The 18,368-nt window shown below is 37.8% G+C and overlaps 1 long non-coding RNA gene across 7 annotated transcripts in view; it reads right to left on the bottom strand.

The window, feature by feature from the left end:
• Positions 1–16,353, bottom strand: part of LOC108444862 — a 111,303-nt gene extending 94,950 nt beyond the window's left edge. For all 7 annotated transcript variants that reach the window (XR_001859569.1, XR_001859568.1, XR_001859565.1 and 4 more), the window contains exon 1: positions 16,222–16,353. This is a non-coding gene — a long non-coding RNA (uncharacterized LOC108444862). The remainder of the gene's footprint in view (positions 1–16,221) is intronic.
• Positions 16,354–18,368: the final 2,015 nt, after the last annotated feature.

The following is an 18,368-nucleotide window of genomic DNA, read 5'->3' as shown; positions in this document are numbered from 1 at the left end:
TGCCTAATAAGAAAAAATCAGTCCTGATATTACAGTTAATGGGTTTTGTTGATGCCAGTGGAGAGCAGGAATATGATTGTAATTTCAGGTTGAAAAATTCTGAACTGAAATGAATGCTGGCTGCTCTGCAGCAATCACAAAGGCACGGCATCCTTCCCTCCAAGGTGTCCTGATGCGTGCACACTGGCACACCAGACAGTGCAGGTTAAATAAGCAGCAGTGCTTAAAGCAAGAACAGCACAAGTTGTTCATTATCTGGGTAATACTAACCAATTTTTATATGTCAGAAAACAGAACAGCAACAAAGATTTCGTAAATGACCTTATAAGTCTTCCATAAATATCCTCTTCCATGTTCAGCCATGAGTTGCCCAGTGTCTGCCTCTAATTTTTTGGGAATAGCCAACAAAGTATTTAGGGCTCTTCAGGAAGTTAAGGCAAGAGAACACTGAAGTACAGTTCCTGAATATGGCTTTCAACACGAGGGAAAATAAGTTATCATTGTAAAAAGGAGACCTGAAGCACAGAGTTACTCTGTAAATTCTCCCCACTCACATCACAAATGAAGTCACCTGACAGCAAGGTTACTGAGAACAAACTGTCTCCTCTGCATCACCTTTCATGCACATGTGTCCATCTGCTGAACATGGAGCTGGCATGAGCACCATCTGTGCTTAGCACAAGAGGGAACTGAGCCTCCCCAGTTCTACAGAAGATTATAAAATTAACACAGGGGCAGAGCCTACACTGCCCAAGGAAAGAGCCACCATGGTTTTTGTTTCTTTATGCTCCCACAGTCAATCATCATATCTCCTACCAGAGGCAGGGCAAAAATCTTAAATTCTTTTGTACTTTTGTACAGTCACTCCACTCGTGTTCAGTCGTGGATTTATTTAGTAGACCTTTGTTAACTAATTTATTCACACCTAACTTCCCACCATTTGCACCTGTGATTATTTTGGTCCAATGCATCTTGCTGCTATTGCTGTTTGTTTATTGTCAACTCAGGCTTATAAGTATAGAAATTGATTTGTCTTACCTCTTCTCTGTCTTTCTTGCCCTAGTTTTCAATTAATGCCTATTCATTAGTACTTTTTCTCCATTAAAAATCCACAGGCTTTTTTTGTTGGTGACTTTTATTGGCCTGCTATAAAGAAGGCTCTGCTTTTTACATGTCAGCCAGGCCTGATTTCATATTATTTCTGGCAGCAACAACTAAGCACATGACACGGCCTTTGTGTGACTGATGATGTCGTGTGACACAGGTACGAGGCAGAAGTGAAAGGGGAAGGAAACAGAGAAATATTGGTCCTCTCTGTTTAATACCTACACATAACAGAGTCATAGCATGTAGCAGAAAGAATAGACCCTTGCACCTATCCACCATTATCTCTGGCAGAAGCACAAGTACAGATCTGCCATTCATTTACCCCACTCCCGCTCCTGTTTAATTGCAATCCTAGATTGCGTGCAGCACACTTGCCTGAATAATATGTGGAGAACAAAAGCTAATGAAAGCTAGATGAGAGTGCTCAGAAAAAAAAACAGTGGTGAGAAAAAAATTGCATGGTGGGAATAAAAACCATCTGTTTAGGAAAATTAAAAGAAATAAATGCCAAGATGGCTCAATTCCATAGTCAAATTGATATATGTTAGCTAGACTTCAGCACTTGTTCATACTTCTCATTGCAACAAATGTTAGGGAACATGATGTATTTTTTATTTTCTATCATTGACCTCTGGGACAGTTAAAGGACACAATACTTTCTGCAGGCTAAGAATACCTCTTCTGGGCAGCCACTGCGGCCAAACTGGTGCAGAGTAACTTTTTGAATGATAGTAACCTTACTTGGAGTCTGACCTGTTAAATTTATTCAACACTTAATGTTAAAAATACATTTTGTGCAGAAAAAAAATTCGTAGCTGTGTGGTGAAAGGAAAGAAGTCTAAGAACTCTTCTGACAGGTCACCAGATGGAGTGAGGACACTCTGAGCCAGGCCTGTGCTGCATTCTCACACAGTAACTGAGAGGGACAGCTAAATGATAGATGCCTTGGCTGAGCATCAAGATGAGCTGTTGTTCTCTCAGAAGATCAACGAAAGACCATCAGGCATTCTCTGACAGTGGAAGCTGCATGATCGAAATGCAGTTTAAGATGTTAATCAGAAAATGGAACAATAAACCAAAGCACAGCAGTTCCTTTCACTCTTGCTGCCTCTGCAGCCTACAAGAGTTTTGCCACTGATTTAAAAAAGAGAAAAAACATATAATTATAATGCCTGTGGCTCACAAAGCCCTCTACCTTGATGAACAAAGCTCCTCAAAGTGAAGCACTTCAGGGACTTTTCTACAGTCTCCTTCTACAAAAGAATTTATTTTATAGAATTGGCACATTTTTTATGAAAAAAACCCCAAAACCACATGAAAACAAAAGTGTCAAAAACAAACATTTCAAAGACCTTAAATAATTTTGTAATAGTCTATAAAGCTTCTTCACAGAAACAACAGAGAAATTACCTCTTTTAAGCGATAGCATTTTTACTATCATATATACATAGCCCTGCAGTAAGAAAGCGATTCAAAGATGAAAAAAGAATTTTTAATATTTTCTGTTTTAATTATTACACTAGAAAGGACACTATTCAGAGAAACCTTTTAGTAGAAAAGATTCTTCAGGTTAAGTCTCATCCTTGACTTGAATGGAAACTAAAGAGATTCCTAAAGTTAACTGTGATCTTAAGCACTGCCTTAAATTAGTGGCTTAGGAAGCACTGTCTCTGTTTAGTGATTTTTTTTTCTGGTTCTACCCCAAATCTACCAAGATGTATACAAACACCTATGTTTCAGCATATACTTTAGGCATAATCTATACATTAGGCATAATATATAGATTTGGGGATTCTAAAATGTTACAAAAAACTCTGGGCTATTTGATAACCCAGGTAAACCTGTAACATAGGTAAACCTGGCTTTATTAACGTGAGGGTATTTAAGAAAACTTTACTCAAGTAGGGGCAACACTGTGTTATTGGCAGCACAAAGAAATCTTGCAGTTGAATTTTGCCAATCTCAAAGGCAAAAGCCAGTTTTGAGATTGTAAAACCAAGAAAATCCGCAAACATTTTTATTTAACTTCTACATCCACATAGTCAATTGGAAGATTTTTCTCTCCCCAGGGACTACACAGGCTAGAGCAACATGACCTTCCTTGAATTTGCCTTTTTTGCCAAGTAAGAGGAGATGACAGAGCAAAGACTAAATGGAGCTACAGTAAAATTTAGAATAGATGACCAAGAGACACCTCTTTGGGTGGATTCAGACCTGAGAGTGCCAAAAAGAGGGGTTTAATGATGTGGCAATTTTTGACAAAGGTGCAGCTTCATTTCCAGAAGGATGATATGCTACCCTAAGCAGGAAACAAAAACTCTGCAAAAATCCAGCATTCTTGTGGTGCACTGCTCATATTTTCTACTCCTTTGTGTCCAACGTCAAATAACTCTGAAAATCTGGGTGCTTGAAAAAAATAAATTAAATCTCTGGGAACCTGTCTGGACAATACACACACTTAATACTGAAAAATCTGCCAGCCAGAGGAAGCTCACTGGAAGGCTGAATTTAGGACTGAATTTGCAGAGGAACTCAAGTGAAAACAGCAGAGCAATTTCCAGGTCCAATGCCATATTGTATGTGGATACATCTAAAATCCTTCATTAGCTATCAAATATATGTCAGAATAATCTGTGCAAAATTATAGCCCTAGTGGAAAGGGATAAAGTGTGGGTAAGTGTTCTTAAATCAGATGTAGAAACGAAAATTAAAATTGTAAATTTTGACCTGGCACATTCTGGATTTACACAAGCTATCAAAATACAGCCATCTCTTTTCATTGGGCTGGTTTAACTGTGTAACTTTAAAGGCAGGAAAGAAATGATGCAAGTACATTTGTCTTTAGGATTTACTTAAATTAATATAGCAACCTCTATATCTACATACTTACATTTGTAATTTACTACAAAATTCCTTAATTTCTCATTACTACAGCCATGAATGTGAAAATAAATATTAATATCCCCAAAAGAGTTTCAGACCAGATGTAACAATTCCTGTGAAGCCATTAAGTTTCATCATTTCCATAAATTCAGTCCCCATGCAATAAGCACTTTATGAAAGGGTATTTAATTGCCTGATAAGATATAGTGGCTCCTCTGCATCAATAATAAAGTCAATAATCTGCATTTTTTAAACCTCTCTAAATATCCATTGATGCAATAGGTTGTTGCAGTACTAAAGTCCTCCAGGCCCACTGGATCACTACTATGAAATGTTTGAAGCCATTAAATATACATTTAACATGATAGAATTTTATGAGTCTATTGGAGGTCAATGCTGTAAAATTATACCTCTAAAAATCCTCCTCAGAAAGTAATTTATGGCATAAAATATGTTTATTAAAAGTCCCTGACTACAGATTTATGTGATTTTATGTGAAGACTGCAATTGAATATGCTTGGGGACCAGTCCTGAGAACACTTTCCATGAAGTTCAGAGCTTATTACCCTACATAATCCCTCCTGGAGTTAATTGAAATACTCCCAAGAGTAAAGTTACTCATAGTCAAGAGTATTTGTAGCTTCATGCCCTTAAACTTGTTTCCACAGCTCTCCCTCTGATTCACTGTGTGATCTAGCAAGTCATTAGATTAGCAGTGCTTATCTGAGAAAGGGAACCATTTAATGGGTAAAAGGTAAGATAAAATGTATGTTTGCAATGTACTTAGGTGCACAGCACTGTTGGTACTAATTGTTACTATTTCTGCAGCTCCAGTTTAATTAATCATCTATGACAGTGGTAGTGAACAACTTCAGAACGAAAAATGTTCTCAGACCAAATAGGATATCGAAATCTCTTTGGATCATACCTCAAAAAAAATCAAAATTCCTCCCATTCTATGCCCTGAACACCTTCCTAAGCTAAAAAAAAAAAAAAAAAAAAAAAAAAAAAAAAAAAAAAAAAAAAAAAAAAAAAAAAAAAAAAAAAAAAAAAAAAAAAAAAAAAAAAAAAAAAAAAAAAAAAAAAAAAAAAAAAAAAAAAAAAAAAAAAAAAAAAAAAAAAAAAAAAAAAAAAAAAAAAAAAAAAAAAAAAAAAAAAAAAAAAAAAAAAAAAAAAAAAAAAGCAATTAGTCATGCAAGGCTATTTCTAGAATACTTTCAGAGCAATGCAATATTCATGAAAAAGTATTGCTTTTCTGCTGAAAATAGTTACAAAAATTTCCCCACTCTTCTATAAACCCCTGTAAAAAATGTCCCAAAAGTCCCTCCTTCTGTGCCACTGGAGCAGTTGGTTATTAGTGCACACAGCAAAGAGCAAAAGCCATTAATGAATTGCTTAATACTGTTTTCATTTAGGTGCTTGTATAAAGGCTGGAAAGAAATGGATAATTTTTACATTAATTTAAGATGCAGTTTGGAGCGTGTACTAAGGAACTGAAACATTCCCACCACCGTGGCATGGGAGAAATTTGACCTCACAGTAAACGAATGAAGAGTTTATCATCAACTAATCTTGCAAGCTGGTTAAAGAGGTGCAGTTTGGCACCCAGGCAGGGAATGGTCCCACTTTGTCATGTGTGAACATCACTGTCTAAAATTTAGGAAGGATAACCAGCACTCCTCCTGGAGGACTGCTGATCTCCTAATCTCCCTTCCACTTGTGGCTCAAGAAAACTCCTTAAAGGTGAAGTTTTGGGAAAGAAAGAAATATGGCTAGATCTCCCCACTGTAACAGCAGAGGATTTGCATATCTGTGTAGGCTTTTGCTCATTCTAAAATCAAATTATCTTGTGATACAATAATTTGTTTAAGTACTGAGGCACATCTGCATGCCTTGCCAGCACATTAGCAGGATGATATAAGGGATATCAGGATGATAAAAGGACATTTGAGCTCATTTAAGGCATAATCAAACATACACATTTTTCTTGTATTTCTCTGTATCTGTCTTGGGCCTTATTACTATGCTGTGAGCACTTACATGATAACTTAAAGATCTACCAAAAAAAAACAAGACAAAAACACAACTATCAGTACACCATTTTTTAGTAGCAAGATTTTTACTACTGGAGAAAAGCTGCTGTGAATCTTGCTCATTCTGGACTCCTGGCTAGGTGCTTATTTGCTACATTTTTGGGGGTTGCCAATCGCCAGGCAACAACAAAAGTATCAACCTCAGCTAGGTGAAGTTGAGCCAAGTCTTGGTTAGAACATGAAAACATGGTTTTGATAACATGGTGTTCTCAAAGACATTTCGAACTTCTACTGGGAAGTTTCCTCTCTAAATGAATATGACTTTTCCCCATCAGTAGCTTGCAAAAAAGAGATTTTGGAAGAATAATGCTGCAGACCTGAAAAGCAGATTTTATTTTAATATAGACAAAAGCCTTCAGATGTGGTACTTGGCACAGCTGTGTTGACTTCAACTGATTCCCAGCACAGTTTCTGGACTGTCCTGTCCTGACAGTAGGACAGTAGGGGTGGGATGTGTATTATCCCTGAAGGAGGTGCTGCCATCTCCAACCTGGACACAGTGGCAGCAGCTCTTGGCCCTCCACTGGGCCTCTTTGGTACTGAATTTTATGGAAGGCCCGTCTAATGAATGCTGCCACAAAACCTCCCATCTTTTCTGTATTCATACCTTGTCCTTCCCCTCAAAGCCACTGGCAAACTCCTGAGTGGATTCATCATAAAACCTAACCTATTACCACAAGCTAGAAAAGGATTGTCAAAGGACTTGTGCTGTCACCTGATAAAGGATTTGGGAGAGTGTAAGTCTTACCTTATTTATGTAACACACTGGGCAGGAGGAGCTGGGTTAACACATAGTTCAGCATGAACATGTACCATAATGAAATCTTCACCTTCAGGCAAAGACAAGAACTAAAAGGGGACATTCAGGGATTAAATTGCTCCAGTCACAAGCCAACATCTAGGAGTACAGAATTTACTACAATGGCCAAAATGTAAAAAAAAAAAAAAAAACCCAACATATTTTACTTTTAAATCAAAGCTAAAATGGAAAACAAGTTTGTCAGCAATGCAGGAATGACTGCTTAGGTGTAAAGACATTTCTGTGGATGACAGCTGGGGTTACTGAGCTTACTTCATTCCCAACATTTTCTTATGGTTCTGCTTTGAGGGGTGAAGCTGTAGAGGAGAGGGATTTTCAATTACTGTTCAATTATTGCAGATCTATCGTGTGGTGGTCCAGTACTTAGGATAACCTTGGACCTAAATGCTGTTAGTGACTGTACCCAACCCAGCCCTATGCCCAGGCCTTGGACACCTGACAGATTTCTGACTGTACCTCCAGAACAGAGAATAGCACTCCAGAGCACTTGTAAAGGAGGCACTTACTTTAAAGCTGCTATAAATTTTTCCATAAACTCAGTTGTACTCTGTACATAGATCTCAGTAGATCCATGTGCAAGATTGCACTCTGGTCTTTAACACGGGAGCCTTGGAACGTGTTCAGTGCCAGATGTGATGAGATTTCAGGGAACTGTATTTACTGTTGTGACTAGGAGGAGAAAAACACAGCATCAGTGGCTGAAATTCCATCTTATTTTTCCCCCTAATCCATGTGTTATTTTCCAGAAGAGAGAAATCTTATAAGAGGAAGTATGTAATATTATTACATATTGTAATAATAATTATATATGTATTACATATGTAATAATAATTATGCAATAATAATATTGCATGCTTGGCCTTATATTTTACTACTTATTTGTGACATTTATTAATTCTTATATTAAAGATATAAAACTACATTTACACATAGAAATCTAGGGCCGTTTTTTACAATACGGCGAGAATTTTTTGTTTACCTTCTGTTTTTAACTGTCCCAAATACCCTATCTCTGGGTGCCTGGACAACAAGAGGTCTTGCCCCCTGGATGAGCTATAACTTTGAGAAACTGAAAATGGGAGCAGGTAGCACCTTCTTTAGTAAGGTCATGTTGAAATTCAAAGAAATTCCTCTCACAGAATGAAATCCCCCTTTAGGAAAATAAATAATTTACGCCAGCACTGGTTAGAAGAAAATAAGAGCACCAAAAACAACAGAAGAAGAAAAAACAACTTAGAGCACCACAGGGAGTCTTGAAATTTCTGAACTTTCCTGTGCATTTTTTGGTGGCAGAAATTGTTTGTCTGTGAAAATAGGGCACAGCAAATAGCACAGCACAACACTAATTGCCGGGCACTGTGCTCTTACTCCCTGTGTAGGGCTCTTTCATATCTTTCTGGAGCTCTGTACTAATTCTATATACACACTAAGATACAAAGAAACTAAGAAATCTATATTTTGGTGCTGTCTCGCATGTTGGAAATGTTAGAACATCAGGTTTTGTTTCGGTTTTTTTTTTTAATGGTATTTACCACATCTAAAATTTTGCTGAAAGCAAAGCCGGGAATAAAACAAATACAGGGCTTGATTCTTTTTTTTTTTTTCTCACTTGCATTGATAAAACAAGATGTTTAATTTCCTTGACTTCAGAAACACTATTATTTATTTACACTGGCATAAAAGAGAACTACTATCATGATAATGGGCGGAATCTGTATAGACAACTAGCAAATAAAGGAACTCGGTAGTGCAGGACAATCACATCTTACAAAGATGAGGATAAGAATCACAGTAACTGGGAATGTGTTAAAATTTTGCTTTCTTTCACAGCCAGAATTTTGGAGCTCAGAGAAGCTGTTGGTCAGCACTGATGGCATAGCAGCGACAAAGTCAGCCTTACTACTTGGGATGTGAGCAAACCTCTGCTCTGGCCACAACTCCTCTGTTCCCTGGGAACAAAGATATTGCTGCATCACAGCCTGCTCTGACGTAAATTACAATTTACATCAATTTACTATGCAGCATTTGGTTGCAAATTTAGTTTTTTAAGAAGCAGAACTAGAATGGAAAACATTTCAACACAGCAGAGTTTTGTCAGGAAATGCCTCTCACTAAACACAAAATGTTTTGCCCAACATTTCTCTCTTTCTGAGATTCACACGTCTCATCGGCTGAATTCCTGACAGGCTGTTGGAGAGCCCAGAACTTCCACACTGTGGAATGCCAGGGGATGAGTTAAACACACTCTCACACATTCTCTGAGATGGAGCTGACAGATTGAGGTCACCCAAACCAACCTTCATGCCAGGGACACGAGGGCAGAGGGCCACGGACCTTTAGCCTTACAGTAGAGTAAGTTCAGCGATACAGATATAAACACACACAGAAGTAACTCAAAGTATATTTTATAACTTCTAAGAGCTTATAAATAAACACACGTCCCAAAGCTTATGTTGTGGTGCACATTTACTCGGAGTTATTTATACAGGAAAACCCCAAGTAAACCACAGCAGAACTAACAAACAGCAAAATAATCATAGGTGCAAATAATGAAGCTCTAGTTCAAGCTTAGTAAAAAGGTGTTGAAATGTTACCTCCCCCTCCCCACCAACACTTTTAGGGTTTTTTTAAGCAATTAAGCCGTTCTAAAAATTTTCAACTATTCCTTAAACAACATAATTTTTCTGATATGAAATAAACTTCCTGGGACCCACAGCTGAAAAGGATGTAAGTTCTGTAGGACATCTTTTGGGATTTCTAGGATACTGAGCAGGTGTTTTCCCAGGATCCTGGGAGAGTAAAGATGAGTTTTTAAAAACAAATGTTAATTCTGCTTTCTATTCTCATTCTTTACAGCCATGAAAAAGACCTAAACATTTTCTTTTGTACCATAAGAGGTGGGTTTAGTAGTTCTTTTCATTCTCTATAATCAATTACAGCAGGAATTTTCAGCAAATTGAGCAAAACGCTCCTCAGCAGCAGCAGTTTCTAGTAGGTGTCACTGACTTGGCCTTACACTCCAAGTCACTGATTTTTCCTGGGAGCTGGCACACCAGATGGCCCCAGACTCGGCCTCTCCTTTAGGTCTGCCCTTGCCTGAAGCCATCTGCGGTGCTCATCCTTTGTGCTTACCCCCTGTAAACAAGCAAGCAACCAACTCTGAAGAAAACAAGTTTTCAGTCTGATTTCTGTGAGTGCTTTCCAAGTCATGCATCCATAGTGCTGCTCGACCTGAATTCCACGTGTACATATCCCTGTCTGAGCAGTGCTGTGACAAGAAAGCACACGGCTGCAAGCACACAGTACAGATGAAAAGTCTTGTGTGTTTTGCAGGTTTCCTGCCTGCACAGCTCTTGGCCTGACTTTGAGTTCACACAGCCAGGATGGGGCACATCGTGTGGTCAGTGAGAACTAACCAGCATAAGCAGCCAAAATGAGAATCAAATTCCCAGAGAACCCAACTGATAGAAATAGTAACAAAGACACATCTTCTGCCTTTTAAAATGGCACAGCCTGTCCAGAGAAGCTGTGGCTGCCCCATCCCTGGAAGTGTCCAAGGCCAGGTTGGATGGGGCTTGGAGCAACCTGGGATAGGGGAAGGTGTGCCTGCCCATGGGAAGAGTTTGGAATTAGGTGGTCTTGATTGATCCCATGACTGTATGATCAAATTTTAACGTTTAAAGCTTAGACACAGAGGCAAGGAACATGGAGTTGGTACCATCATTGCTTCTCGGACTACTGAGGATACTGGGGTGGTAAAATACAATACAGGGCAGCTGGAATTGCCCCATAAATTGATCTAAGGAAATGCTAGAGCAAAGGGTTTCCTTTGATCTCTTATCAGCCTGGACAAATATAATCACAGTGATATGTCCCTGTAGGCAGGAGTAATTTTGCCAGGTTTGAATCTATTTTTTCCTAATAAACCCCCATGAATCATTTGAGAAACTGAGTTCTGCATCCCATTATTAATTCTGATTTATTCAAAAAACATTCTGAAATCAACAGGAACAGTTTTTAAGTGATCAGAATGAAGAGCTGTTAGACCAGTAAGACACTGAATATTCAACTTCCTGTAAAATACAGCAACGACCCAAGTTCCATTTCAGCATGGCAGAAACATTAGCAACCATGAAAAAATGAACCTTAAGACTAGAACCATAAGAAAAATTTGGGAGCACTTGTCCTGGAAAGTCCTAACACATGGTAAATTCTCCCTTGTACTCCACCAGACTACTTAATTTGAGAAGCTCAGATTATGAATGTATTGCTGTTTGTAATGAATGCTACATTCAACTCAGAATATTTTTGCTCTGTAGTTGTATGAGACATTAGTGACTGTAATTGATTTGGCATTAGTCTTGCCTAGTTGACTTTGTTTAAAAGATTGCACTGAGCATCATAAGTACTTGGAAGCAGACATATAGACTTCTTTAAAATGCTGATTTGAGCTATTACTGCATGGAATAATTGCTACGTTTCTTTACTATATTGTTTTCTTGAAATAATTTTCCTGTCTATATAATTTCCAAGTTTTCATGAAGAGGAGTTTCATGTTCATTTTTCCAGTATCCTTAATTTTACTGAAATGTGTTTGTATGTTCATTTATTGCTGAGAGTGACACAGAGTTGGGACCCTAAAAGTTCAATCTCTAACAGTAAGAGACTGGAAATAATGTGACAAAGTAATGGTCAGTGAAGTGTATAAAACTAAGTCTCTTGAAACTGGTAAAAAAAATTAAGGATGAAATTTGTCTCTGTAGACAGGCCAATATGAGGGTAAGACAGGATATAATGGGTGGAGTTCCCTTACAAAAGCATGTTCCATCTTCCTTGGAATATGAGTGTTTGCCATGGAGGTCAGAAGAGCCTGGAGTGGAAGCAGGAATTGGGAGAATCCATACAAAGCCGTTGAGGCCAGACTCAAGAGGCAGTGAGTGGCTGTGGCTCCAACTTTTAGGATACACCAGTGAATTGGACTGCCTTTTATAGCCACCTGTTTACTCACTGGACTAACAGCTTCCTAAAAATAAAGCTAAGGTTTTTCCAGGTTTTGAGACTATTTTTTCATGTTATTGTAAGTTCTCCCCCTTTTTTAGGATGAAGGAAAAGATTACAAGATATCTATGTTTCTGCTGTTCTTCTTGCCCTATTTAGATTTAAATCAGGAAATTAAAATAATGATTAAAAAATGCATGTCATGCCTAAAAAGCACAGAACATTATCAAGGGACTACAAAGGCTGATACAATGGAGGGATGAGCTAAAAAAAAATATCCTGAGGAGTCAAAACTGGCTATGAATGAAGTTTTCAGAGCAAGGAAATAAGAACAATAAAGTCTCCTTCAGGTGTATAAAGTGGAGTGAAGCTGACAAGAGAAGACATTAGACCACGGCAGGATATTTGAAGGAAGTTAATAAAGAAGGAGGGTAATACAGCTGCAGAATTTAATGAGGTCCCTGTAGTGTTTGCAGGAGGATCTGAAGTTGGAAAGCAAGCAATAATCAGCACGCCTAAGTTTTTCAGAAAGTATTGTGCCTAAAGGCCATAAGGTTAATGTTCAGATTTAATGAAAAAACATACATGCACACACCAGAGGGGTAAAGCACACATCAGATCTCTTTCCACTGACTTCAGCCTCTGCTGAGGGGGAAGGGAGTGAAACCCTCTCAAATATAAAACTCGTTCAAACGCTGCACGAGAAGATGACATGAAAGAAAGTACAAACTGTGTCTCCTCTTAATTGAATGTACACCTTGATTATTTTTCTTTTAAGCAAGTTTCATTGACTGATGTAAAAAAAAACAACTTTTTTTTAGGAAGTTCTAATATTTTGATGAAAATTATTTTGAGTGTAAAGAAGAATAAACATTTATATTAATGATGTTTTATACTGTGTCTGGGCCTAATCTTCCAGGTTCACCATCAGAGAAATCAGCGTCAGGAAGAGGAGGGCCCAAGGCCCCTGCAGGCTGTAACCCCACAGATGGAACTGCAGCCCTCCAAAAGCCCTGGGACTTCCTCTCCAGAGCTACAAGAATTCTCAGGAGCTGGGAGGAGCTGGACAGGTGAGCTGGAAAGAGGATTGCTTTCTCAGGCAGAGGTTAATTAAAGAGGCAGACTGCTGAAAAATATTTAGATTCACAGGAATTCCAAGGCTTTATCTGATAACCTAAATGCCACCAGAATATTTCTGTCTAGCTTTAATAGGCAGTCCATTTCCTCATAACTTAGTACTACTGAATTTACTAAGCCAACACCACATAATATGAATTAATACCTGGATTCAGAGTCCCTGAAATAAATGAATGTTCATTGACAACTGTGGGCTTTAGATTATAAACCCTTAAGAAGACATTACCTACTTCAAATGACCTCTTATTATGCAGCTAAAAGCAACCAGAGATAAGACATTTTTGGAGCTGATAAAAAGCCTCCAGAGCAATGGTTCTCAAAATTAGAGTTGCAGCCTCAGGTTGGGGGATGAAGAGTTTTTGCTGCAGAGTCACAGCATACTCCACAAACTTAAGATCGCATTGTAAAGAAAATTACTTCTAGCTCTTCTGGCAACAAAGATAACCTTCTGAATGTAAATATCTGAAGGAGTTTGGTTTACTTGATATAGAATTGTAGGGAATACTCAGTTCATGATGCTTCCTATAAGCATAGGGGATTTTTTTCTATTCTGGTGATATAAACAGTAATAATAAAAAATTGCAAGTGTTAAATATATATACAACCAACCATTCAGGAAGTATTTCAGTTGTGTTTCTGTTGTCAACACAGCACCAAAGTTTTTGACAACTCAGAGCACAGATATGCTGTGAAAGATTGCATGATGGGAATGGCTTGAATTTAGAGTTGTCTAAAGACAATTGAGTTTAAGTTTCAAATGCAGTGTCTGATTAAGGAAGAAAAGGTTTAGATAGAGAAGACTGCCACTGGTTTGAAATTGTGATGCAAGGAAGCACTAAGGTAGCCACAGAGATGTTTTCTAGGATATTAGGGCTCACTGAAGTTGGAAAGTTAAAAACCACAAACAACTACAATTCTTTACCAAGAACAAGCCTGGGTCCATCTGTGAATATCCTGCTCGCCAGCATAAAGTTTCACTACACATAAGAAGATATCCTTTTAGGTGACTGGTAATGCACTTCAAGGACTCAACTGAGTAAGTACTTATCAGTCTACACAGCTGTAACAAAAGAACTAGAATTCCAACTCAAAAGCACTGGTCTTATACGAAAGGTATCAGATGGTCCAGTCCTTGTTTTCATCAAAAGCACAATCTGATGCTCAGTAGTGTTGAAAGATATTACTCATCCACTGTTTTCACATTAGAGAAAAAAAAAAGACTTAAAAAAAAAAAAAAAAAGCCAAAAAAACCAACAAAGACCTGAATTCTCAATGCTCCAATGGAAATCAATACACAGAACCCAATATTTTCAGAGGTTTAGACTTTCTTCTGCTGCAGTTCAAAACACTTGTTGCTTAGAAGGTCATTGTTTCCTGGCTTGCAGGGGACTCATTTACATAGAAATAGAACTGGCATTAAAAGGGAATAAGCGGTGAATTTTCGAAGAAAAGCCATCATACAGGGAAAAGAATAGAAAAATATATGGAGAAACAAGCAGACTAAATCTGTGTCCAAAGCACTGAATAGCATACTCAGATTTCAGTACTTCACATCAGTCAAGCATTTGGTCTAATATCACTGAACTAAGCTGCTGTCATAAAACATAGAAAGGAATTTAAGAGAAGGTAGGGAGAGCTGTAAGGAAACAAGGGGAGTAAAGGGACAAACACTTCTGAGAAAAGGGAATGAACCTGACAGAGCAAGTGGCCTTACCCTGTTCTGTAGGTTTTTCCAAGAATAAACCTATTTAAGGAATAAAATTATTGCAAATCTGTCCCTACAGTTACTATAGTGATAATGAAAACCATTAAAATGAATATTTGATAAATGAATAAATGAATAAAAATGAAGGGAATAAATGAATGGTAAATGAATATAGATACTAAATGGTGAAAATTAAATGAATAATTCTCTTAAATGAATAAATCCGCTGTGCTTCAGTTTGTTAGTGCTCTACACAGATTAAATTCCTCTTAAATGTCATCTTGAAAGGAGTTTACATTGCACCACAAGGATATATATACTGGGGGTTGCCAGGATAATGGAAAGTAAACATCTGCGTGTGTGACATTGCTTGGTTTCTTTAGCACACACCAAAACTGACAATTTAGTTATTAGTTACATTTCACAGTCAGTGCAGCCAGTGGCTGTGGCAGAGGAGCAGTATCTTGATTTTTTTCTGAGCTATTTATTTCTCTTATAGCAACTGTGCATTTCACATACTGATATTTATTAAATACTGATATTCTTAGCATTGTACAAGACTCAAGTATCAGCATGTTCAGCAGCACAGTCTAGAAATCTAAGAGGAGGATGAGAGTTGAAGACAGGGTTGTAGGAATATTGTTCAACACAGCAGTAGCTCTTCAAAGAAAGAGAAAAAAGGAAGAATTAACAGAGCAAATACTGGATGTACAAGGGAAGAAATATTCCAGAGCTATAGGAAAGGAATAAATACACAGGGTTAGGGGGAAAAGTGAAAGATGGAGTGACATGGTCAGAAAGAAAATGAATATTTGTCAATGGTCAACATAATTAAACTAGAAAAGGGTTCCCTAATTCACAGTGCTATTACAGAGAAGGTTCATCTGTGGAAAGCCCGGCTTCATTCAGCCCAGACCCCCGGCTACTCTGACTGGAATTAGCAACAACAAGATTTTACCTGATCATCTCTGCCATTGCACTGACATCAATATTTGCGTGCAAATCTCTCCTTCATTCCTTATTTAAGTATTTCTAATGCAACCTGCTGCTAAAACTGAAAGCGAAAGTTTGGATATGGACTTTGTAGAACCTACTGAGAAGAGCTTATTTTTTGTTGTTTAAAAGAAAAATGCAGCTCAACTCCACTGGGAGTTTTTATCGTTTTTAGCTGTGGAAAATTAAACTGTCCTTATGCTGTACAAGATGTTCCCCTTCTTCCACTCCCCCGCTGTTAAATTCTAAGTGTTCTGCAGAAGCACAGGCCCCAGTAACTGAGGAACATGACAGTCAATACAAATAAAACCCCACAAAATACATTAGTATATACCCCTGAACAGATGAAATAAAGAATTGCCTCAATTCCTTAGGATTGAGCACCAGATTTTGTCCATTTTCAAACCAAAATTCCACCTCTTTGTAAACCAAGCAATGCAAATTCTGCTCCAGAGTCACATAAATCTGAAAATAATACTTCATACCTGGAACCCTGCTGAAAAGGGTGAAGCATCAGTCCTGTTATGAATCATTGCTGGATGTTTCAGTTCAATTCTCCTCTCATCTGCTGGAGGAAAGGCAGTAAGGAAAGTCAGAAAACAGTCAAAATCATCATGTGTTTCTGATATAAGCACACTCTGCTCTGGGATTAGCTCTGCACAGCTGCTGTCACTTGGCCAGTAAAGTAATTTTTTCTGAATTAGGTCTCACTGGGGAGTTCAGCTTGTCTTTTTGGTGGCTAAAACCTGTAAACTTAAGTCAGTAACTTGTCTCGTGAGGAGGTCCTTGTATTTTGGACTTGTGTTTCTCATTCCAGAATGTGTTTTTTTGCCTTGGTGTTTTTTTAACTGAGTTTCATAACCCAACAGAAGTAATTTGTGATTTGATAATTCCTTCCTATTGATATCTTGTGCAGTTTCTGTTCCTCAGTTCTGAAATCAATACATAGTCTATACATTATAACACACAATTCCAAATACAAAAGCCAGCATAAAAACAGCTGAGCAGTCTTATGATGGCAGATCCCCTTTTCACGCTATGAAAGGAGTCAAGGCCTGTGTCCCAACATTTCCTAGACTTGACTTCTAAAATAAAATTACCAGTTAAAAACAAGAAGATGTTAATTAAACCAGAACTACTAATAGGATGCTCAAAATCCAGTGAACATAACATGCTTTTCCTGCTACCCTTGTTTCCTTTTTCTGCCTCCTGAAGTAGGATATGCCCAGTAAAAACTTGGTACCTAGGTGTCTGTTTCTCCCTCTCACTATTTATCTATGCTTCTGTTGTCTTGATAAATTTACAGAACTAAATTTACACTGCATTTCATACCTTTCAGAATGTCTATTAATCTTACAGCAGCAGTTTTAGTTGATTGGTTACCTTGGCATTGAAGCAATAACTGGGAAGCGCATTTTAATAGTTTTAATTCTCTGCACCACATTAGAACACATTTTTTCCATTATCTTTGCTATCATTCTATTGTTTGCCAATCCCCAAACTTGTTGACATGCCTCAAACGCTTCAACTCTCAGTTAAAACAATACTGATTAGCAAAAAATTCTGAAATACGAAGCTCAGTGGGATAGTATTTACTCATTAAATGCCCTAGAGCCATTTCATGCTCCTCATTCCCTTTTATAGCTATTGACTGAAATGTTGCATCAGTATCAATTATGGGGATTTGAAATGGTGTGAATGGTGGAGAAGCAAAGAATGAGATTTCATGACCACATCAAAGCCATAAATACTGTCACTCTCAGTGTCTAATGTCCCTTAAGCCTTATTTAATGGTTAATTGATTGCTAAAAAATCTTTCGGGTTCATTTAATTTTCAAGAATGTGGCCTTGTTAGTATGTTGGCAGGGCCTTTTTTTTCTTTCTTTTTTTTTTTTAACAGCAAAGTTATATATTATGTGGCATGAATTATAAAGCAGTTGTCATGGAGATGTTGCCAAAGCAGGAGCCTATATGCTGTGTACTTTGAAAACTGCAAAGCCTGTCTGTGTACAGGCACCTTTCCTGAATGCCCTGCAAATGGTGCTTGGGGTAGCACCTGGATGGTTCCTTGCACCATTCCTGAGCGTGCTGCTCTTGCAGTGCTACAGGCAGGTACCTCTCCCTTTACAACTTCCTAGCCATTAAACTGGAAATTTTAGTGGTACTCAAAGGCTGCAATGAGGCAGAGAACTGAAATGCATTGAATTGCTCTGAAGCTGATGTCTTATCAAAGAAATGTAACATTACACAAAAATGAGATCTAGGTCTACTTTTGCTGCTTTGATATATCAATATTAATTAATTTAGCTACAAAGAAGCAGGCACACAAAAGCAATGTTAACGAACCAGTGCTTGCAATCTGGTGGCTCAAGATTTGCTTACCTCTGTAAGATTTTGGTAAGTAGGTTACAGAACTGTTTCCCTCTGTTTGCACAGCTGTGAAATGGGGACATTTATGCCTAATTATCTTTATAAACTGCTTTAGAGCTTTCAAGATTGAAAACACCATTTGGATGCTAGAAAAAAATCCCCACTTCTATCTCATAACTTTTTCAAAACTTTATATTCACCCATCTCTCTTAAGAGTTGTACTTTATTTTATATGTATACAATGATACAAATCTTAAGCAAC

The sequence above is a fragment of the Corvus brachyrhynchos genome, unplaced genomic scaffold, assembly GCF_000691975.1.
Source record: "Corvus brachyrhynchos isolate BGI_N302 unplaced genomic scaffold, ASM69197v1 scaffold162, whole genome shotgun sequence".
Classification (NCBI taxonomy): Eukaryota; Metazoa; Chordata; class Aves; order Passeriformes; family Corvidae; genus Corvus; species Corvus brachyrhynchos.
The sequence above is the reverse complement of the archived record's forward strand: the minus strand, read 5'-3'. Positions and strand labels throughout refer to the sequence as shown.